Consider the following 24565-nt stretch of genomic DNA (forward strand, 5'->3'; position numbering starts at 1 on the left):
CTCTTATTTCAGCAAAACACAAAAAAAAAACATGGACGAAGGCAAATCGGCGACGTTAGGAATAAAATTACGCGACGGTCTCTCTCTCTCTCTTCCCCCCCCCCCCCCTCCCCCCGTCAGTTCCACGAGGGGAGTGCTCCGAACGGCTCCCGCCTCGCAGTTCGCCGGGGCAAACATCCGCAGGTAATTGCGGCGCCATATAGCAGCCGAATAAGCTTTTGTTCCCGTCTTGAAACGAGTTAGCTAAAACTACGAGCGCGCTCTGGCTTGCTTCTTTTTCCACCCAGAGTCTCTCCACTGTCGCCTGTACACCGCGGTGAAAGCAAAAGGAACGGAACCAGAGCAAGCCGCGGCGCTGAAAGCTTCCCCGTGTTTGCCTTTCATTATACCTGCACGCAACTTCGTATTTTCGCTCTTTCACTACCCCCTCCCCCCTCTCTCCCACACACACACTCTTTCCCCCCTTCGGAGAAACTTACAAGGGAGTCGTTAGCCCCGGAGTTTCGCGGGAGCGCTCGCCGCGCAAAGTCAAAAGACAAACAGGTAAGAAGAGGAGACAGGAGCGCCTTGCGTATCTACGTCGCCGTTCGTCTCGACGCCACGCACCAAAAAGGCAGGGAAGCAAATAAATAAAATTGAAAAGTAAACTAGCGCGAAGCGGGCAACACGGTGCAGCAACAGCGAGACAAGGCGGGAGGGGGACGCATAAAAGCCCGGAAGGCGCGCTTTTCACCGGTGAAAAGCGGCGGGCCGATCAGCTTTCGTTCATTAGCCCGAATTAAGAGCAGGCAATCCCTTCAACGAACCTGCGCCCGGAGAGAAAGAAGCGAGCGACGCGGAAAAAGAGAGAGCGATGAGAGAAGGGTGAGGTGGAAGGAGCGACCCAAATGGAAACCTTAAGCTCCAGCTAATGGCGGCCAAGACTGAGCCCGTGCGCACCGGTAAAGTATAGACACTAACGCTGCCTCGGCCAGATCATGAGAGCTCGACCCAGACTGCTTACAGGCGGCTTGCAACGGAGCGCCGAGAGTTGAAGACGGCCCAGGGAAGGCCTGCTGTATACGCTTCGCTCCGTCTCGAGATCGACTCGTGAGCGGTGGCTCACTTGCTCGACGACTTAACAGGGACTATAGTTCGGTGCATTGACGTTAAACCTGGTGCGTTTAAGAATGCCGCTAACAGAGCCGTGTACCACCCGGCCGAGTGCATGATGCAGTTCCACGTTGAAATAAGATGCAAAAGATACGGCAGTGGTGGACCTCCGTGCGTCCCTGTCAGAAACGAGAGATGTTGTTGTTGTTGTTGCCTCAACAACAACAACGAGATGCTGTATATAGTCGTACAGCACGCGCGGCTTCTTCTTCTGTGCCGTTGTTGTTGTTCACGTTCTCGTAGAGCCCCAATAAAAGACGAGACGAAATAACTGACTACTGATATGTGAAACGACGACAAGAGCAGTGGCAAAAAGGAATGTGGACCGAATTAGAAAGAAAAAAACAACTAACGATATCACGCCCTGCGTCATGGACACGCTACTTTTTACCGATACGCAGACTTAACGCTAACCAAAGAAGCCGCGTTGCAGGACGGCTAGTCGGCAGCTTTCTCCTACAGCGCCTACCTCTCTTTAAACTGGGCAAATCAAATATAATGATACTTAAACGCCGCCAGCAGAACCTACACGTCGAGTTTAGCAATGCGGAAGACGTATAGCGCAAGAAAAACAAGCAGCGCTTTCTTTGGCGAAGCGAAGCGTTAGCTTTCTGCACTTAGCGCCACTATGGCGCACAAAAAAAAAAGAAGAAAAAAAAAGTGCCGAAGACAGGAGCCAAAACAAGGAGGAGCGGCTTGCGGCGGACGAGAAACAAACAAAGGGTTCGTTGACCAGCTATGTTAAAGCGCGAAGGAGGAGTAGGTTGTGGAGGGGGAGGAGGAGGAGCTCATCGAAGCGTGTCGAAGCCTGAGCAGCACGGGAACAGAATATAAGAGACGTAACCTCTTTGCCCGAGCTGTAGTTGGGAGTAGTCTCACGAGGCCTCGTGCAAGAAAGGCATCTTAAAGCTATACGAGCGAGCGCCGGGGAAAGCGTAAAAGACAGCAAACTCAAAGTTGAGAGGGAGGACAAGAGAGGGACAAGGAATCCTGAGAACCGCAACTGCTGTAGCAATATAACCAAGTTCGTGGAGCGGTTACAAGCAGAGGGGGAGCGTGCTGCACCCGGGTAACTTCCATGGAGAGAGCAGGGGGGGCGATACCCGATGGGACCCCGCGGCCGTTTATCCAAATCACGTTAGGCCGAAATTAAGTTGTCCGCCGTCCCTGCGCCCACCTATAGAGGCGGCTGTAACACTTTTGCTTCGCAATTTGCTATTCACAAACTCCGCCTAAGGCCCCCGGGGGAAACGCGGAGCTGGCTTCTAATGCAGAGCAGCTTTCTATTATTTTTTTTTTCAGATCACGCGAGAGCGGCTGGAAAGTAGACGCCTTTTCGCGGGCGCATGAAAGATGCATCCCTCGATGTACGACGATGAATCGCGGCGACCTCGGAAACTAAACCCAACAACTAGGCTTGAGTATATTCTCGAAGGAAGAGCTGTAAATAGCGACGTTTGCTGTTCCGCAAATTCTCCGGGTGATTAAGTTTGGCCTTTGTTTGGCAGACGATGTGCTGCATCCCGACTTGCGCCCAGAGACTGAGAAAACAGATCAGGCCCGCCTAAGATGCCGGCGCTAGATGACTATTAATGAAGTTGAGGCGATTTGTCTTTAGAGGACGCATTGGGCGGCGGAGGAATGGAGCGTTAAATGTTATTTTTTATTCGTGCCTCTCGTAAAAGGCTGGAAGTCTTTGTACGCTGACAAAAGTGCATAAAAATAACTTCTACGCGAAAGAACCAGGGTACTTCGTTCAAGCTGAACGCAGGACTTGAGAGAAAAAAAAGAATTGGAGCGGAAACTTAAGCTCCGCCTCTAGGGTATGACGCGATAACGTTAAGGGGGGGGGGGGGGGGGGGGGGCGCCGTGGTGGCTCAGTGGTTATGGCACTCGGCTGCTGACCCGAAAGCATGGTTCGATTCCGGCCGCTGCGGTCGAATTTCGATGGAGGCGAAATTCCGGAGGCCCGTGTACTGTGCGATGTCAGTGCACGTTAAAGAATCCCAGGTGGTCGAAATTTCCGGAGCCCTTCACTACGGCGTCCCTCATAGCGTGAGTCGCTTTGGGACGTTAAACCCCCATTAATCAAACGTTTATGAGTATCGCCAGTATGTGCGGGCCTGGCCATTCTCTACCTAACCTTCATGGATCCCTGACAGCCCTCATACCGCTCACTGCGCTGTGGTGCAGCGGTTAAGCGATGCCCTGCACCTGCCGTGCGATGGCAGGTGCTGCCATCGGTGAGACTTCTGCGACTCAGGTTGCTCTTCCCGAGCAACTTCTCGCGACTAATCATTAATGTAACTGCCACCTACCACGGTGTGCACTTTTCTCACAATCTGTTGGGCGGGTTGGGATGACGCTAGAAGGTCACGTGACCTAGGTGGCCCACCTGCCCCATAGGCTGCTTCGCTGGAGATTTTTCGTGAATTTTTCCTGACGGTCAACGACGCCGACGACGCCGGGTTTTCTGCGGCGCCTTAATGCTCCTCAACGAACGCTCCTTAACGAGCTCATTGACGCTATCGCGGCGAATTCGCGTGAAAAGGCCTTGCTTTATACAGTCCTATTTAGCATCGTATCGCAGCCAAAATTAAAGAAGCGCAATCAGGAAACCGCATGAGACACCCGCGTATACAAAATCACTTCAAGGTTACGCGGAGCTCTGATGGAGCGATAGGGAACCACGCTCATTTGTTAGATAGATAGATCGAACACGTCGTCAAATGCACATATACTGCGTTGTGTTGATTTCTGAAGGACACTGAAAAAATATAGCGTCCGAGAAGTGGAAGAAATCTCAGGCCTGTCTTAGGAAACAAGGTGATCGACAATTACTAGCGCCTCTCACAACGACAACAGCCACAAATAACACGGATGGAAGTTCTCAAACGTTCCTCTCGCGGTCGCTACAAAGCTGTCACTGCAAAACTTAACGTCATATCTGTGTATTTGTTTGCTTATGTCATCTTGCGAAGTGTACTCTGCGCTTTGGGTTACCATGGTTAGGCAGTCGATATCAAACAGCAGCATCATCCTAACTGCCCCACGTAAGAACTAATGTTCAGTAAACTCCCAATCTATAAGAAGCGCATGCGCACAACAGCACGCAGAATTCTTCCCTGAATAGTAACAACACAGGAGACTAAAAAATAGCGCCATCGTAACACCCCCCCCCCCCTTCCTCCTCCTCTTAGCTCCCCACACATTACACAGTAGCGGCCAAACGTCTACGCCCACCTATTAACTGCTGAAGACAGACTATGGCCCTCGGAGTAAAAATCATCGTTCCCAGAACAACAGCTCCTCGCGAGCCGCATGCAACCCATATAAAGAAAGACCTGACGATGACGCGTTTATGAATGGCTCGCCGGCTGCCCCCGAGACGCGTGCGCCTCTGGCGTGTCCGTCGTTGCTTCAACTTTCCGCGAGTAGCGACCGCGTCGGGAGGAGACGGCGGTGACGCCGAGCAAGGAGCCAGCTTCATCCGGACAGTCGGTAAACACGAGAGGCTCGCTCCCGCGTGAGCGCGACCGGCGGCGATGCGGGCAGTCAGGCGAGTCCCGCATGCTTCGGCGTTTATAAATACACGGGGCGCCGTGGCATGAAGAGAGCCTCGCGATCGCCCCGGTCGACCCGGGAGCAGATGCCGGCGATGGATTCGTGACGCTAGCCAGATGCGCGCGCCGCGGTATACACGGCATAGGAAAGCAGTCAGAGCGCCGCGCTCCGTTCCGAGAAGGAAAGAAGTCCGGGTTAGTGCAACGGAGGTCCTCCTAGGATCTCTCCTCGTGTTTGTATCGCAGCCCAAAGGAGCGGTGCTTGCGCAAAGACGGGCGCCGATATTGTGTGACGCGGCGTGGTCCAGGAATCGATACGGCGTTGCACTAACCCAACGCAGTGACTTACGCAAAGCCGGCCGATATACATGAGTAATGCCATGTGAGCCTCGCTAAGCGTGGTTGCTTCGTAAGCAGGATGAGCGGTTAGTCAGCCTTCAAGGCACCAGGCTCCTACAGCTGTCCGAATTGCGAATGTGTATCGGAGAATGATAATATATGGAGCTAGTTATTTTTCGAGTTGTACTGAACTGCACCACACCAAAAGATACACAAGCCGTTTAATGTTCCAAATTTGATTTTGGTTCTTACAGGTTCACTTCCATCTACTTTTTTACTACAGCACATGACTGAACTTTCACGCAAATGGATGTGCCATCTGTACTCACGTGTTCCCCGTTCTCCCTCCATACGTCAGGCTTGCCTATTCTCCCTAATGAACGGAGCAAGGGGCAGTTCTTTTCTGTTCACGATGCGCGTACTATTTCAATCCTCCCAACTATTCATGGCCAGTCTAATTTTGACTTCGTTTCCGACCTCATTACAGCGCCTATATGCAATGACAGTTCCAAGCTAGCAGTCTCGAAAAATGTGTAGGGAGACAAATACACAATCAGAGCGACTAAGCATGAAAGACAGATATAAAACAAAAGAAAGAAATTCCGCTCGTGTCCAACAAGCAAAGCATTGCCTTTGCATGCCACCCATTCGAACAGTTCAGCGCCAGCGGAAACACAATGACGCCTGGGCGTTGCAATGTGTTTGCGAAAGGCACTCGCAGTAAATAGGACCCGTCACTTTCGCTTCACGTAACAAAACCCGCCGACTAACAAGGGTTGCACTGGGGCACTTCAGTCAGGAGAAAGAGACCCGCGGAATGATAGACGCGACGTGACAGCAAAGCTGTAAAGGATTTAGAGCTGTTAATCCGCTTTCGCTCCACTGCAATTGCGAACGTCGCGAGCGCGTGTCAGCGGAGAAGAAAAATAAAAAAATATAGAAAAAGGTGTCGCAATTTCTCAGCGAAGCGAAAAGCATTCTCGCGATTTTCGCGTTCCCTTGCCCTTTTCTTTCTTCCTTCCTTCTTTTTATATTTCGTCCCACGTACTCTGACGGTACAGAAGCGCTTCGTATCTATCCGCTGCTTGCACTTCATGGCCGTCACTTTGCACCGTGGAATCCATTACAGAGCTGAAGCTGAGTTCATTCTCCAAGTTTCGCTAACTAGATGTATATGTAATGGAACCTTGAATTATAGAGGAGCGCCTCTACGAAATGCCACGAAGAGGGTTTATTTATTTTTTTCGCTTTTAAACCTCATCAGCGAACTGCGCTTCAATCCAATTACACGCGTGCGTACACGAGAGCTCAAATCGGCTGTTGAACCAACGGGCGGACAGCAGAAATCTGCACAGAGCTCCAAAACAGCACGAAGCGAATAAATGAGCAATATCGAAGCTACGCGCTCACATAAACGGAGAGCGCATCTGAAGTGTAAAGTAGCACAAAGGGCGAAGACTAATATTAACGGGAACAGAGGCCCGTTTCAGGACACCCTTTAAAACGTCTAGCTAAGACATTATATTTATATACTATCCTAGTTGCAATGCTCCTCTGATTTAACAACAGCATGGACTATTCATAGCATTACGATATATTCGGTCTCTGCAAACCACAACAAATTAAAGATAATCACCACAGGAAGCGTTTATTTCAAAGTATAGGCGACAGCCGCACTGTCAACAAAAATACACCAAAATGGGAGTAAATGGCTTGTCCTCTATAGCGTAAACCCAAAACGAGGTTTTATTTACTCCCTATAAATGGAGTATTTTATTTACTCCCTTATACAAGGGAGGTATTTAGGAGTACAAGGGAGTTTTTTACTGCCCACAGAAATGACGCCCTAAAATGGCGTCGTTCCTTTCGCCGTCTGCAAGGCCAGCGGCGCCGTAGGCGAAGGCGGCAGGAGTCTTCTGCTTGTCGTCTACTTTTGCTGCACGAGCTTGTTTGGCTACGTTCGTAGATAAAGGGATATAGCACTAGAATAAATAGTTCAAAACTGAAAAGGAGTCGCGGAGTAGTTTTCATGTCCATGCATCACACTAAATTTGACAAAATTCCAGAGCAGAATAAGTTGAAAATGAAAACACCCCTGAAGGTAGTTTGGTATGGCAGTGTTTGGCTTCATATTCACTTCTTTAAGGCTTGGCATTTCAATATGACTGAGGAAAATGCAGCCTCATCAGCTCAATCAAGAGATCAGCGTTGAAACTATATTCTATCAGAGTTCCATGTTATGCAACGCACTATAATCTGTAGCAACACACCGCGAGAACGACACTGAAAAAAGCTGTGAGAATTAGGCCTAGAAATGGGCTCTAACGGGGTGGCAACACTAACAAAAGAATGTCAGGTATGGTTAGAGCACTGTAAGCTTCACAAGCGAAGTTCAATAATGCAGCTTACTGTAGCGGAAAACTGCGACAAGCCGATAACTTGTACCGCGGCAGGCGCCCGTGAAGGAGCAGAAGTGAGCAGAGATCCAGCGACGACGGTAACCAAGGGGTCGTCACTCAGCGCTGTTGTCAGACGACTGACCACAAGCAGACGAGGCGCTAGGTGGCGGGGCGGAGGGCGCAAAATGGTGTTTTTTTTTTTTACTCCTTTGAAGAATTGGGGCGCATTGAGACCAAGAAACTCCATTTAAAAATGGCAGTTATAAATAAGTGAACCCTCCTTTATACCCCATTATTTTGCGCAAGGAGTAAAATATGTCATTTAGAAAATTTTTACTCCATAGTCATGGAGTAAATGCTTACGCATGTGGAGTATAAAGGGTGGCGCCAACCATTTAAACTCCCATTCGGGTTGATTCTTGTTTGCAGTGCAGGACACTGTGCCAGGGGATCATGTGGCGACCTCCCTACCTGCTTTCATACCGGGCGTTCCACCTAACACTATAATTTTTAAAAATACGTTTTTGAGTTAAAGGTGCGTTTTCTTCACCGCGGTATTGTCACCGGTGGTGATCACCAGAGGAAAGCTTAGGCGTATTAATTACCATGTTTTATCCAATAATTAGCCTTCTAACTGCTACACTTAGGTTCCCCATTTATCTTAAGATCTCCAGCCTGTCATTGCTTACGACCCATGACCGAACAGCATGCGGCAGCGGCGGCGCGTCCGGGTGACGTGTGCCGGTGGGCGGGGCTACACGCGATCCTCTACTCCTGAGTTTTGGCTCAGCGCGTGGAAACAGCCCGTATTCTTTGCTCTGTATATAGCTCCGACGAGATCGGCGTTTTTCGAGAGTCTCATAAACTGGCACGGATATCAATAATGGCCAGCTACGAATCTTAAGTTAAATGAGGAAACCGAGTGTAACAGGTAAAAAAGTTAGAAATTACATTACAGTTAATTAGCTTGGCAATTAACACGTCTAAGCTGATATCAGGTGACACCACCGGAGACAATACCACAGCGAAGAAAACGCTCCTTTAACACAAAAGACCTATTTTTTTAAGAATCACTCAAAGTTTCATGCTAACTTAATACGCTATAATATGATGCCTGTGTGCATGATGACAAGTTGGCGATGATTGTCCTCACGATGATATGACATGGTGATATGATGCCTTTCTACATGGTAACACATGCAAATAATTACCCTCGCTCTTATATATAATATGGCATAAAATGCACATTCCAAATGAAGGCTACATATTAGCCGGCCTCCTAGTTGCTGAAGGATGAAAACCGTTTATTGTAATAAAAGGTCAGAGCTCTGTTAGCAATCAATCGATCACAAAATTACACGCTAAACAAGAAAACGATGGACTAAGCTGCACAGAAAAGGAGACAAAAAAGAATCGCCCCCGGTGATTAGGTGCTGCTTGTTAACGCAATTGTGCCGGTATATAAATGAACACAGTATTATGTAATAACCCCTCCTTTGGGCCATTCCCTCCCTCTCCCTCAATAAAGTGGAAATTATTTTAACCGCTTTATCTGATCAACTAATTCCGACCTGTCGCCAAGATGACGCCGCGAAGTAAAAGCACGGAACATCCCTCACGAGCACCATGTATGCAAAGTCATCCGACATCAAGTTAGAATGTTTTCCTTTAAAAGTGCTGAATAGGATAGTGCTGGTTAAAAGGAAGGACCCATTTGAATTAACTCCCGCTGACCAACATCATCTGTTATCACAGCCTGCGTGGGCTGTTTTCAGATTTTTTTTTCTCTTTTTCAGTCGACAGCAGCAATTAACTGCACATCAACATTTTCGGGCAAATGTCTCTTGCGCACACCACTGAAGCTCCCCATCGCGTGACGGAACTTTACGCTATACTGTATAAGCTTCCATTCTTCGTTGCATTCATTTTTAATTAATTTTATTTCTCGTTCCTTTTTGTGGGGGCGGGGGGGGGGGGGGGGATTTCTTTCTCAGTTTGCTTGCATAGATCGATTCTTTTGGACATTGCAAAGAGAGAAATAAAAACACACCCGAGACTTCGTCTCTTGCCTTGATCCATTCGCACTTCCGTCCCTTACACTTCCGTTCGAAACGCATACGTTCGAAAGGCAAGCGAAATAGCCGAAATAAAAATTAAGCGCACAAAAACGCAGTTGGCTGCAAAAGCATGTGACCAAGGCAATGAAATGCGGTAAGCTCTCTTTGGGACGTATTATTACGTCTTTTTTTTTCGCCTTTCCCTTCTTCTGTAACTCGTCAGTTGCTGGCTTATTTTCTACGCGCCTCAAGTGACAACACACGGCAGTTCAGACAGCGCCTGTACTCACCGAAACAGTGTTTTCCCGCAGAAGTCGGAGGCCCCACTCGCCCCCAAGGTCATCTGCGAGAGAGGAGAAGCGAATGAAGGCTGTGAGCAGAAACCAGACGCGAATGAAATCGAAGCGCGGACGACACAGGTGTGCACCACCGTTAAAATTTGCCATGTCTATGAGGGGCGTATTTTTATTCGCTTTTGTTTACTTTTTGACACGCGCGCGCGCGAGCGCCCCGGGATAAATTGGGCTATCTAGCATATAACACAAGGAAAAGGAAAGACGAAAGAGCGGACATATTGCCAATGAAAAAAAAAAGAAAACGGCACGCACGACATCCAGATGCGGTGCCTCCAGGAAGGTAACTACAGATGTAGAATCAGTGCGTAAAGGAAAAATCTAGCCTTCCTTCTCTTTGCTTTTGCGACAGGGTTCGTCCTGTAACAAAAGAGGCACTAACAGTATGTAGCTGAAGAGCACCGTACGTGCTCAATTGTCGTCGGATAAAAGGGTTGGCCGCGAGAACAAATATCGAACGTCAACACAGTTAGGGGGATGTTGGTGGTCAGCTAACAAGATCCTATTAGTAAAAGAAAACGTTAAAAGCGGTGTAAACATAAAACTGACGAGCGGGGAAAAGACAAGAAAAAACGCAGGCAGTATAGGAAGTAATGTGAAAGGAAGACCCGACACGGGACAAATGAGAGAAGCTCGAAAGGAAGACAGAGAGAGAGAGATGAAAATTGCAGGCCGTCGTCTTTCGTCTGCCAGCGTGCTTCCAAATACGACGACGACCTGGAGAAGGGAGACTGCCGCTGCATGCAAGCCTCGCGCGGCCGTCGTTACCGCCCCGCTCCCGTTGTCCTCCTGCCTGCCCCGAACGATGCGCTCCAGTCGTTATTACCGCTTTCCTCGCGTCTCGAGGAGGCGGAGGAGCAGGCAGAAAAACGGAACGAACACGCGCATCATATACAAAAAAAAACGAACCGGCATACACACCAGCAGCACCACGCCCGAAATTCCTTAAAACTATACCTGCACCCCCCCTCCCCCTCCTCCTCCTCTAGCCGTCTCCAAACTGTCGTTTCCGCTTTCACGCCCCCTTGTCATCTTTTCCTTCTCGGCTTCGCGCGTACCTTGGCGACCCCTTTACCGGCTAGCTTCTTCGCTCTATTATCTGCCTTCCTTTACTTTTTTCTTCGTTCTTCCTGACGCGCGTTCAACACGCCACGTCGGGAGCGTAGAACAAGCGACCCTTACGCCTCTTCCCATCAAGCCCGTTCAGCGGCCTCGTATACGGCAGACGGTTATTTTCCGACGAACGACGGTGCGCTGGCTGCGCGAACAATGGGTCGACCAGGGGACGCTTTTTCATCGATGATTTATACCCGTCCGCCGAACAACGCCGCCGAGGTGCAGGCTATAGGGGGGGCCAAGGGAAATGCGCGCGCATGAAGATGGAAGTTAAAGCAGCCCGAAAGGGGAAGGCAGGGTGGGGGAGAACTTTCGTGCCGGTCTCTAAAATTGCGCCACGGAGGCGCCCAGCGCGGAGCGTTTTATTATGCACGAGCACGAGCTACCCCGACGCGTCGTGATCGCTGCTCGCCGCCGCGTCGGGAGCCGCCCCCCCCCTCCCCCTTTTTTTTTAGGCTACCAAGGGCAACCGAGCGAGGGCGCTACGCGACTTGTAACCCTGATGTAACAACACCCGGGGACGCGAAGAGAGGGCCTAGCTCTAGCCGAGCCGTGCGCATAGGCGCCCGAAGCGAGGCTCAATGAACTCAAGGCACGCGACGACGAGACTCCGCTAGGGGAGGCCCCGTAACAAGCCGGGAGGGGAACCACCGGGCAATTAATCTAGATCCGGGCGCTGATTATACAGGGGGAGCTGGATGTGGAAAGGAGTCTAGGGAGCCCCGGAGTTGGCGAGAAAATAAAGGGGAAAGTGGGATGTGCTAAGAGGGTGGGGGGGGGGGGGGGGGGGATGGCTTAAGCCAAGTGCGCGTGTGTGGCATTTACAAAGATGGTTGCGCTGGGGGCATTATTCCAGTACTACGAACTTCTCGCGTGTATGGGTCTGTGATGACACCTCGTTACAGCCCCGTGAAGAGAGAGAGGATATATGGGCGCCCACAGATTTTCTTTGCTCGTTCGCTCCGGGGAGAACGAGCGCGAGATTAAACTGTCTGGCCCATGAAACTTGCATGTTTCGAAACGGAGAGACGTCACTTTAATGAAGGCCGGCATTTTGAAGAAACTTACACTGGTCAGTGATCTGGGTGCAGCGGCCGGAAATAATCTCGAATTCAGCTAACAGGAAAAGATATTCACCCAGATTTAGCCATGGATGTCTGCAGGGGCCTCGACTTTGTGTACATTGTTCAAGGGTGGATCCAAACGGCGCATTTCTTGCCATTTTTCGGAAGGATGCACGAAATTTTTCTTCACCTCCAGCATTCTCTGGCGACGTGAAAACGATTCCAGAAGGTTTACGGGACGGTTTAAAGTTACTTCTTCTCTCTCTCTCTCCATGTGAGACTACATAGCAGCCACGCTGAGCGTCGTCAAGAAAACATCTTTCGTTCGTTTCTGAAGACGGCTTGCCGGGAGAAACACTAAGCGGAAAGGGTGACACGAACCAATGACATACCGCGTCATGCAGGCATTGCCACGCTGCCTTTTCATAGCATTCTTCTTCGATGCGCGACATATCACGTCACGCAGGCATTGCTACGCTGCCTTTTCATCGCATTCTTTTTCGATGGGCATGGTGAAATCAAAGGGATCAGGTTACCCGCGGCCCGCCCTCGTCTAAATATTTGGCAAAGAGCAGTTCCACGAAAAGGTCGCTCTGAGACAGAGATGCTTTTGTATGACATCTACGCGCACACAGCTCGTCGTGGATCTGGCGGCTACGTATCGGGCTCCGGAATAGGGGTCGCTCCCTGGACATCAGGTCAAACCACTCTTTTTCAGAAATTATTAGCTCATGCTATTACAACTATCCCAGTGTGCGGGGCTTCGTACGACTATATCTGACGACGACGGTAATCAACAGATTATCTCGCAATATTCCACTGCCCTTAATCTAAACTACTGATATCTGCTTGAAAAAGCGCCTGCTCGGATTCTCCCGCGACTATTCTCAACTTAGAATTCGCCGCCAAACTCTGTAGCAGAGTATCATGCAGAATGCGACGATTACTTTACGTGGGCTTTTTTTTTTTTCGACGGATAATTTACAACATCACTCCATATAAGGTCAAGGATTCCCCCACTTTTTTTAAGGCCAACGACATATAATGACACGCTGAAGCAATGTAATTCGTACTTTACCTCTATCCGCCTGTCAAAGCGATTTGCTGCCTCAACGCAAATATCGCCTTTTAAGGAGCAGTTGCACTGCCGTTATGCTAACGACACGGACGGTGGTTGAACCTGATGCAGCAAACCAGGTCAATTAACGCAAACAGATAGAAAAATCGAGGTGCAGAGCTATCTATAAACAACGTAAGGAACACCTTAAACGTACTTAAGCAATAAGACAAATCAATGTTTCTTTGATGTTTTTAAACACGCCTTTAACTTCACGGGATTGACGACCTCAATGGCTTTGTACTTTTATTAGCAGACCAGGCCTAAATTAGCCCAGCCGACCTCCGAGATTTTTAGTAAAATTTTCCTCTCTACGTCAATGACTTTGTAACGCTTGTCGAAAGTTACGCTATACAGTGATTGCAAGTCAAGCGTATAGTCCTGCCACAGAGCGCGATTGAGAACAGTACGGCTTGACGCGGAGAGGAAACCTCCACTAAACAACAATCAATAATTTCTAGACTAGCGTGAGCACCAACCTCACTTGTAGACGCTCATGAAATAGTCACGACGAGTAAAGCATGCACTACTTAAAGGGACCCTGAAATGGTTTGTATGGACACCATAGTCCAACAGGCTCACCCAGACTGCCCACTGACGTCATCAGGGTAAGGGACGCGGCGGTGAGGCGTCGCCCTAACCGGTTGCAAGCTATTGCGAGCAGCGATTTTTAAAATTCATTTTTTAATTATAGGATCCAGGCAAAGTTTTCAAATTTTACACGAATGCCCAGAGATCTCTTGCACTAGAATACGCCCATCGAAATCATTTCAGCGTCCCTTTAACTAAGTACAGCGCAGAAGTGAGGGTGCTGTAGTCCCCGAGGTAAAGCTGCGATTAGATGCTTACTTTGCGCTCCTGGCTTGTGCCCAGCGAGCTACATCTCACTGCGTTAGTTCCTTCCAGTACCGGGAGCCCACGGCTCAGCGCCTGTTAAACATCGCACTTAAATTAGCAACGATGGTTCTGAAATCAACTGCACGTTCCTCGCGCCAGCTTCGATTTTCGACGCGCCTGCCTGATCTTAACTGAAATGTATCAAAACTCGATCAGCCACCTTTCACCATAGTTTTCGCTTCTGTAGTGAGAAAGACGCCGGCGCTCCGATACATAATTCCGTCACGAAGCGGGCCTCGTGAGCGCCAATTAATCTTGCTTACCCTCGGCGAGCGGGATAACAAGACAGTCAAAACGCCCCGGTTTAAATTTAATCGAGCGGACAAGAGAGGAAACAAAGAGGGCTAACGCGGGTTCTCGGGGAGCCAGCAGCCGGGGAGCTACGACGGCGGAAGCCGACTTCCAGTCTACGCGTGGGCCCCACCCACCCGCGCGCGCCACGCTCCAAACCCGATCCGACGAGCGGCAGCCCTCTGGGCTTTTTGCCTCCCATACACCAACAGCACCGGCGCTGCTGACGAGGCAGAACTTGGGTCGAAGCGCGATCTCCGATAGGGGCAGCCTCAGACGGGGGCAGGGATTTATCTCCAGCAGCCGCGTTATTAATTAGTCCACGTCCGCGGTGACACTGCAGCGCCGCCAGCAGGGAAAGACGGAGGGCGGAGGAGGCACCGCGCGCGCAGTAGGAAAACGAGGCTGTATGCCATAGCCCGGAGACGCGCCATACATTATCGGTCAGGCATGACAAATTACAAGACACAGTGTTCTGACGGCACGCTTCAGTGAAGGGGAGACCCAAGTAGCCCTCGGTTCCGGCACTTTGTGGGTGAACCGAGCCCCCCCCCCCCCCCCCCCCCCCCCCTCCTTTCCTGCCAAAATCGCGAGCGTCGGAGGCGGTGGCGCGACGATCGAAGCGCGACGTGATACGGACCCCCGTGCGGTCTAATAAACGCGGCGGTGGTTGCGACGCCGAATGGCTGACGTCGACGAAACGACGATGGAAGGCGTCAGCTCCCCCCGTTTACTGTAAAGCCTAGCCGACGTAGGAATGCGCGGTAACGGCTGTTACCTTCAGCCCGGCATTAAAATAGACGGAAACTAATGTGGCCTTCGTATACGCTGTAATCGAACGTTTCCCTCTTTTTTTTTCTCGGAAACGCATTCAAGGAGCCTGTCTAGAAAAAAAAAAACAGCAGGAGAACGGCGACGAATCTATCGAACTGCAACACGACGAATAGTTGGCATTGAAAATACGCCTGGCTCCGCAGAATCTGACTGATTTGCTGAATGTTGAGTCGGTGCCACGCTTCGGACGATTATAGCCGCAGACGTCGCGGTAAAAGTGAAAATGTGAATACTACTGTCATCTCGACTGCTTCGCATCCGCACTGATTTTCCAGTGCTCAAAGTGGTTTGAGAAAAGCAGGCCTCGAAGCGTTATCTGAACGTCTCCGTCGCGAAGGAGAGAAAGTGTTACACAAGGTCCTGGTTAGCAGAATCCGTTTCATTGCGCTCGAAGACACATTTTCGGTCTTTGAAGGAGGCACATAACATGTTATGCATGTGTGATTCTTGATTAGGAACGGAAAACAGAATGAAAGGAAGGGGCCCGATATATTGACACAGCAAGAAAAAAATTGGCAGTGGCTTAACTTGGCTAACCCAGAAATTCAGCGAAAAGCAATCACCCTTGATAAGCATCTGAGGCTCGTCCATGGCAGGCCCGCTACACGCTCGCGACAGCCGTTCTATGTATACATACCCGCACGACAACGTGGCTATGACGTGGAATCACATGGTCTTACGACACCCCTATCGGATGTCACCCCGTGGCTTCACATTACCCCATCGGATTTTCTTAAGGTCAAAGATCAACCCAAAGGTCACCCAATGTCAAAGGGCAAAGGTTATCTAAAGGTCAGGGGTCATAGGTTCGACACCATAACTGTACCACATATGGTCATACACGGCTGTCCTTGCTTGGGCTGAAGGTCGTTCAAGGTCGTCGTGCTGCCTACACGAAGACTGACTGTTTTACCTACCGTATACAGAAGCATTTCGCTTCGAAAAGAAACGTCGCCCTCCAAGGACCTGCTCGGCGCTCCCTCAAGGTTGTGACAAATGTTGGCTCAACACACCGAGTACTATTTGCGGCGATCCCCGAGGAAATAGCACGCACCTTTGCAGCACTGCAAACAAAACAGCGTTGCCACGCAACAGGACTTTAACCCATTAAGTTTACCCCAGTGCATTGCTGCAACTTACCCTCGCGCATGTTGCCACCTAATGGCTCGAGCGCGCTGCCTGGCCCGTAAATGCATCCTCGCTCTACGGCGAATAACGTAACCGTTCGGCTGTCACTGTGCACGATCTCGACCGTGTTTCACCGCGCAGGTCGGTAATTCGATATATGCGAACGCGCTGTAAACGAACTCGGCGCATCGGCTCGAGAGCATCGACTCAAGTTACGAAAGACGATGCCGCTCGAGGAATAGCTTGGCTCAATACGATGTACACGCGCTCTAGGCGCGTCTAGACGTCGACGATTCTTATACGCGCAGAGCAAATTCAATTGCCTGCGCCGCCGGAGCACCTCGGCGGCATCCCGCCCACTACAACGCGCATTCACCGAAGGTGTGTTTATATATATATATATATATATATATATATATATATATATATATATATATATATATATATATATATATATATATATATATATATATATATATATATATATATGTGTGTGTGTGTGTGTGTGTGTGTGTGTGTGTGTGTGTGTGTGTGTGTGTGTGTGTGTGTGTGTGTGTGTGTGTGTGTGTGTGTGTGTGTAGGAGGCGCGCACAGAACAAATGCAGGTTTTTTTTTTCGATAGCGTCGGGTGATCGACCCCTCCTCACGCAAGGGCGTAGCGCTATTACTCAACACCTTTTCCTTGCGTTAACGAGCGCGCGCCACATGTTCAATCAGGCAGGGTCTCAAAGAACCCCGAACATAATTTTCTCCACTTCCCTTCCCCTCAAAAGTATCCTTATCGGACACGAAAGTTTGCCGCGGAATTCGATGCGAGGAGAAAAAGCAGCCGATCTGGTCCAAAAATTTACAGCCGGCGCTTCAAAACAGAAAAAAAAAAACACTGGGGCGAAACCATAGACAGCGAGATCCTGTTTGCGTAACTCGAGTCGTTAAACTTGCATCACTAATCCCGAACTCGGGGCCTGGGCACGCAGGAATGCAGCGCCAATGCCTGGAAAGATTGACACACACAGAGAGAGAGAGAGGGGGGGGGGGTTAGAGAAGGAGAGAGAATAAATGGCTAGAAAGAAATCTAGAAAGCAGCCACTTATCGACAGGAAAACTTGGCTCCGCGTCGTCGGCCGGGTTCGCTGCTTTCGGTGCGCAATCAAGCTACGGTACACCTACTAATTACGCGCTCGGTTACGTCCAACCGACACTCGAAGCTCACCCCCTTCTTTCGCCCCTCCTCTCCCATCGCCCCTCCTCCGTGCAGTCAGCAAAGATTTCCAGAAAATAGCTGCACCGACGACCACACGTCGAGGCTGCGCACGTGTCGTAAGAGTATAGCGCGCTCAAAGCAGCGAAGATACGCAAGTCAAGGACAGCTTTGTTGTGAAATATTAACTTTTGAAGCATGGCTGATGTATTAATGAACGATATATTAATGTCGTATGAAGATGAATTAAATGCCGCTAGATATCAGCACGTAAGGAAAGTGAAATATAGCGGGGCGAATTAGAAAAGAAACGCGAGTCAATGACGTCCTAGCTGAAATAAAGCAAAAAGACATGGACTCGGACAATTCATAAAGAAGGTAAACAAGATAACCGGTGGTTTGTTGGGACAACACTGCGGACACCGAAGGAAGGAGAATTAGATCGAGGGCGATAGAGAGTTAAGTGAGCAGAACGAAATTTCCTGGGTACAGCGGTTGCGGCTTGTACAGAACAGGGCTAATAAGACATTAACGGAGAAAGGACTTTGCGCTGCATGCATTGGAGTGAGGCTTAATGATAACATTGACGATGAAGCCAACAAGAGCAAAAGAAAAAAATACGCGCTAGGCGACAGTAATTGGGGAAGTCCATTCTACGCAACACTTGGGAATGTTGAGAACAGAGCGACATTTCGGCGACGAAGCCGTGAAGGTCCGGGCGAGAATGTTAACTGCACACTAAACAATTTCGCACCCATAAAGGTGCAAATCAACTTCTCCCCAGAAGAACGCCCATTATCACCTTGACGGTGCTGCGAAAGGGAGCAAAGATCAGCACCCTTCAGGAAGCGTCCACCGCATGAAATTTGAGAGGGTGCGCGTCAATCCAAGGCTTTTGCGCCATGGATGAATCAATGTGGAGCACCCTTCCAACCAGATTCTAAGAGGTGTTACGCAAATACAAAATAGGGTGCAACCATTACGCCCTCTAAAGTATCATGAAGTGCACCCTTCCTTAACGGTGCTGTTCTCTGCACCCTTTCTTAGCACCCAATAGGTGACAATGGGTGTTCGTCTGGGGACAAGCTGATTTGCACTATTATGCATGCGAAATTGTTTATTGTGTGCCGGGAAAGCCGCCACGGTGGCTTAATGGTTATGGTGCTCGGCTGCGGACCCGAAGCACGCGGGTTCGATCCCGGCCGCGGCGATCGTATTTCCATGGAGGCAAAATGCTACAGGCCCATGTACTGAGCGATGTCAGTGCACGTTAAAGAACCTCAGGTGGTCGAAATTTTCTGGAGCCCTCCACTACGGCGTCCCTCATACCCTGAGTAGCTTTTGGGAGTTAAACCCCATAAACGAAATCTAGCCGCCGACATGTGGTAATCTTTATCGCCTACATTCCTCTTTTAGGAGTGCCTATAAGGGAATGCTCCACAAAGAAACGTTTCTGTTCCGTGCGCAAAGCATGAGGACCACTAAGTGTTTTTAAACTCTGAAGCTTGTATGCAAAGCGAGCTCGAGTTCCTTCCACTCATGAACAACCTTGCACACCGGATGAGTTACTTTGAATTTACTTGAGCGGCCTGGAGAATTCACAAATTTCGAAGCAGGTGCCCAACGGCCATCGTTTTGGAGGCAAAATCGGCTGCAGCTTGTGACCAGACTCACATTTCGGACGTCACTTTTTCAGCCTTTTTCTACGGCAAACACTGCTGTAGCTAGTTTTAAGTCGAATTGATTTCGAATTCACGTTAAAATTTTGCTTTAAATCCTGGACCCATTGACAAACGGCTCCGTGCAAGGCTTAAGTATAGCTCAACCGCACAACACTGGCTACAATGTCACTGAGAGCTAGTGCACAGGAAAATTCATGTATGCGCAAATAAAATACTGCTGAACACCACTGAAACGAAGTTGAAGTGGCTCGGCGATTACTTCGCTGTAGCCGTAGCTTCGCTATAGCCCGTGTTGACCGAGCTTCCAAGGGGAATCGTCAGTCCTTCGTTATATCCACTATTTCGTATTCAACCGTTTCGCTGTAACGAGGTTCGACTGTTATTTAGATAGCACAGTAAACTTATTTTATTCTCTTGAGTTGCAACGATAACCAGTGCCCACAAACGTCCGTTCTATCGTCACGCGGCGCTTTCAGTAACCAAACGCGAGAAGTTTAATAAAGGTGCATTGGATTACAAGGGCCCGCCTTCCTCTTAAGCTCAGACGAGACGCACATCGCGGTATTTGCGTGAATGGTATATAAGCAAGCGCATCGCTAGTTTATATTACCCGAGACCGGCTTCGCGGAAACGATGGCTTCCGTAAGTGCCTTCCACGAACCGACGCATTTCTCTATTCTCCGAGTATGGAATGCTCTCCGCGAAAGAAGATGGTATTGGAGACGTAGCGCGGCTGCCCGAAGGCGCCTCGAGATTCTTCTATTCCGAGATCACTGCGGCAAAGCTAACTCTGCGAGGAGCAACCGTAATGGTAAAATGAAAAAAAGCAAAAGGCATCACCATACCTCTCCGCATCGCTGCGCCCATACAACCCGTTCGATCCGCTGCCTAAAAACCGAGCCGGCGGCGACTTTGTGTTTCTCCTCCCCGAGCACCGTAGCTGCAGCGGTAGCACGCAATAGGAAGCCCGTAGGCAAATCGATGCGCAAGGAAAACAGGGTGAAGTAAGACAACGGGAAGCCCTCCTCTCCCCTCCTCGCACGCGCAAACATCGGAGCAACGGCAAGCGCGCGCGCACACAAACACACACAACTCCGCTCTCCTTTGGGCTGAAACATCGATTTGTTCTTACGCACATCGCCCGAGGCAATAGCGGCTGGTCGCATTGCATTCTTTTCCTTCGTTCGCTCGCTATGTGTGTGCCGTCGGCGGAGTGGCGTCGTATTCCACTGAGCTGTTCCTTCCGCTGGCGCTGCAAGAGATGCAGCGGTGCTTACGTGGCCCACCCTTCCTCTGGGCACCGCCTGAAGCCGAAGCTGCTGAGGGCAGCGCACGAAAAAAAAATAAAAAATCCTTCCTCCCCCGAGTTTCTTCTCCACGATAGAGCGTAATCCCGCATTCCGACAGCCTCGAGCAACCTCCTTTACTAAGGTTCCTATAATAAGCCGAACGCGTGACTCTTGACGACAGCTCCAACCGAGCGTAGCCTCGGACGGCGGAGGCGCCTGCAAGCGGCATGCACGTAAGGCGCGCGCCGAACGCGCAGTGGCAGGAGGTTGTTAGAGAGGTTCTTTTCCTGTGCCTACCTCCCGCCCTCCTCTCTTCGCTTTATCACCGCGATTGTTGCAGCCGCACGCACACACATACGCGCACGTTCGCTCGCAGAGACGCACAAAGGCTCCCGGCGGCGCTGCGCCCAACTGTCGGCCGCCAATTGGGGGCTAGAGGGGCGCGCGCGCCGCTCCGTCGCTTCACCCCTTTGGGCCCGCCGTGCCACACCAACGAGGGAAGAAAGGCAGTGGAGAGAGAATGGGGGGAGGGGGGGGGGAAGGCCCTTTACACGTACGCCCGCACAAACACAGGCCACAATCAGTTTAGGGACCTATTTATTCGCCGGGCCCAATCAGGCCCTGCGCGCTCGCCTCCTCGGCCTCTCCGAAACCGAGTTCGTTCTCGCTGTTCTTTCTGATGCCTCGGTTGCCCCCTTTGCTTCTTTCGATGCTGCCGGTGTGCGCCGCTCGGTTGCTGGCGTTGCCTGCCTGCACCTCTCCGCCGAGTCTTGTTGCTCTTGGTCTCATTCTTCTCCTCGGAGGCGAAAGAGAGAGAGAAAGAAGCAACCGCACTGCACGCGCGACTCTCTTTCTGTGTTTCGTCGATAACCAGGAGGCAAGTTTCGCGATCGAAACCGGGCCTTTCTTCTCTACACTCCGTATACGCACTCCGGCAGAGCTCGCTGCGTGTGTTAATTGGATTCGTGGGAAAGAGCACGGCGCTCACGTGAAGAGACTTTAGAAAAGGCCGCACAGACCCAAGCTTGCGCGCGTGTGCGCGCAGGCCACGTGAAAGAGATGCCACTGTTGCTGCGCCGGCAGGGGGAGACCGCGCGGTTTCAGCGCGAAAACAAAAAAATTGGTTCTTGACTGTGGCTCGTTCGCTTTTCCTTCATTCGCTATACTGCCTTCTCGATTTTCGAGCCCGGAATCCTGAGGCCTGCCAAGAGCTGCGGTTCGTTTCACCCTGATGAGGTCTGAGAGCAGTGAATACAGACAGCTTGCTTCGCGGATTCGTGCTGTTCGCGTCTTCGTACTTCGGTTTGTGCGCGTTACTCTCTGCGTATCAGCGACTGCGGTTCCTAAGAAAGTCATCATCATATTTTGGTTAAGTAGTGGTAGCTCTCGTTATGGCTCTTCTAGATGACAAGCAACGAGCCAACAGGCTGGGTTTAACGCATCAACGCTAGTAGTATTAGTAGTAGTTCAATATAAAAGGAACCAAAAGTCTCTAGAATTTCACAGAGCGTGCGAAACGGCTACCTATGGCGAAGAATAACAAGTTCTGTTCCAGTAACGGAAACGGTAACCGTGGGCCTTTCTCCTTCTTATCTCGCCGCAGTAAGGTTTTGTTGCGTTAGCGCCTTCTAATCAGCGCGAAACACGAAGCAAGGCTTCTTTCTGTCACCAGCCACGACGGACGGAGAAACTCGGGAGACCGTGTTACACGATTTTCGCGCACGTGGTTCGTTTGCACCGGTCTGTTTCTCGTCATGTTACAAACCCGGAACAACTTGGACTGTTGCGTTGAATAAAAACTGTAAGGCAAACGGTGTGAGTGAATTACAATACGGAACACGTTCACGACAATGAAAGATCACAAAGCCGAGGAAGCCCTTGTTAACGAAAACATTTCATTATTTAGTGTGCAACTATAGAAGAAGAATAAAATGACCTAGTGAAATAACTCATCATCATCATCAGCCTGACTACACCCACTGCAGGGCAAAGGCCTCACCCATGTCTCTCCAATTAACCCTGTCCTTTGCCAGCTGCGCCCACCGTCCCCCTGCTACGCCTGCCTTCTCTTGGAGTCCACTCGGTTGCCCTTTAATGACCTGCAGGGGTTATCTTGCCTTCAAAGTACATGCACTGCCCAAGCCCATTTCTTCCTCTTGATTTCGACTAGGATGTCATTAATACGCGTTTGTTCCCTCACCCACTCTGCCCGCTTCCGGTCTCTTAACGTTACACCTATCATTTCTTTCCATGGCTCGCTGCGTTCACTTGCCACATAGCTGCGTTGTTCTTCGCCCCGATCTGAATAGGCGGTCCCTACGCATAGCGTTATATCCTGTAGATATAGACATAAACAGAGCCACCAGAGTTAAAATAACAAACTCTTTGTTAATCTTTTCCTCTTTCTCTTCTTTTCATGATAATAGCCCGGGTCCACGTCACCAAGGAGTCAGTAATTAGGAAGTTCGCCTACGTCGCTGGGCACGTTAAATCTACAGCGGTGACAGGCGTAAAGACTCGGGACACTGAGCGCGATTATTTATACAAATACAGCGTGTCAACCCTCTTCACGCCTGACGTCGAGGACGAAAGCGTCCGGGCGACAGGGAAAGGCACACACGTAAAGAGGCAGCAAAATAGGAAACGCGAACCCAAAGCCGTAGCCATAAAGAGAAGAAAAAAAAGAAAGAAACGAACGACCGAGGGAGGACACGACGCTTGCTGTCAGATGTCACCGCGAAATCCGTGCGGGAACCGCAAGTCAGGTTGTTTTTGCTCCCCCCGTCGTTCTCGTCCCCGGCGCTTTCGAGTTCCGGGCAATAGGGAAAGAAAGAGAGGTGGTGGAGAAAAAAGAAAAGTGAAACTTGGAATGTCACACTCCACTTTGTATTTGCCGCTTCCTTCTCTTTGGCGGTAAATTCTTCGCGCCCGTAACCCTTCCTTCTCGTGGCCTGTTATCGAATGGCGGCGGAGGAGCGCTATATACCGCGACACGACCCGGAATAAATGTCGTGCCCTTTCGCGGGACGTATGCCCGTAAGCGACAACATAACGTCTCCGCTGCGTGTTCGGAGGCAGCGGCGTCGGCGAGGCTGCCACCCAGCAGAGCGGCACTGGCGTGTGGAGCCTGTAAAGTCTCTAGAGTTACTAAGGCACGTATAAGTATGAATAGTGGCAGAACATTACTTGACCTTTCACTTGGCTTTTACTTACTATTTCACTCGGTCGAGAAATGTCACGTCGGTGCCTATTTCACAGAAAGTATCTCCTTATTTTGCAGGTTCTTCGTGACCTCCTGCTTCCGCCGATGTCGTGAACACTTCGTCCAGCACCGACTATCAGTTGAAGGTTCCTGCACCCAGCTGACGAAATGATTTAAGTTCCTGCAATTAAAGAAAGCAGCTCGGGCTCAAATCGCATAGCTCCTCGCTTCCGTCGTTTCTATTTGTGACGCCAGTTGCTTCAGATGAACGCTCATAATATTCAGTAACGTGCGGCATCACTGTTCCACTGATTTTTAGAGCGAAAGCTCTTCTCCTCCCGTACAAAGCTGAAGGTCACGTGGCTACAAAACTTCACCTTCAAGACAGGAGGAGGGGACTTGGCTTTGACGTCATGCCATGTGACTCGCCACGCCTCGCCACTGCTGCGCGCGATGAACTCGCTTTACTAGGTTCAGCCGGGTTGAACCACAACTAATTTTTGTCTTGTCTGATGCTTTTCAATGCATCACACCGAAAAAACAGAATGCTACTCACTAGAAAAATTTGGTTTATGGTGGTTTGACGTTCCAAAGCGACTCAGGCTATGAGGGACGCCGTAGTGAAGGGCTCTGGGAATTTCGACCACCTGGGGTTCTTTAACGCGCACTGACACCACACAGTACACGGGCCTCTAGAATTTCGCCTCCATCGAATGCGACCGCCGCGGCCGGATCTAACTCGCGTCTTTCGGGTCAGGAGCCGAGCGCCATAACCACTAGCTGAGCTACCGCAGCGGCTTCCACTGAGAAAAGTGGCCCTTAAGACCACTTTATTTTATGGACCCATGAGTTTGACTTGAGCACAACTAATGCATGTTACT

At 50.2% G+C, this 24565-nt stretch overlaps 1 protein-coding gene across 4 annotated transcripts in view; it reads right to left on the reverse strand.

Moving 5' to 3' along the window:
* The window catches only part of LOC144125365 (uncharacterized), a 220291-nt gene that overhangs the window by 24396 nt on the left and 171330 nt on the right, over window positions 1-24565 (reverse strand). For 2 of the 4 annotated variants that reach the window (XM_077658679.1, XM_077658678.1), the window contains one exon: window positions 9801-9853. The exons of the other annotated variants lie outside the window; for them this stretch is intronic. The gene's annotated coding sequence lies outside the window, so the exon portion shown is untranslated. The remainder of the gene's footprint in view (window positions 1-9800; window positions 9854-24565) is intronic. 4 annotated transcript variants of the gene reach the window in all.

This window comes from Amblyomma americanum, chromosome 3 (genome assembly GCF_052857255.1).
Source record: "Amblyomma americanum isolate KBUSLIRL-KWMA chromosome 3, ASM5285725v1, whole genome shotgun sequence".
Lineage (NCBI taxonomy): Eukaryota > Metazoa > Arthropoda > Arachnida > Ixodida > Ixodidae > Amblyomma > Amblyomma americanum.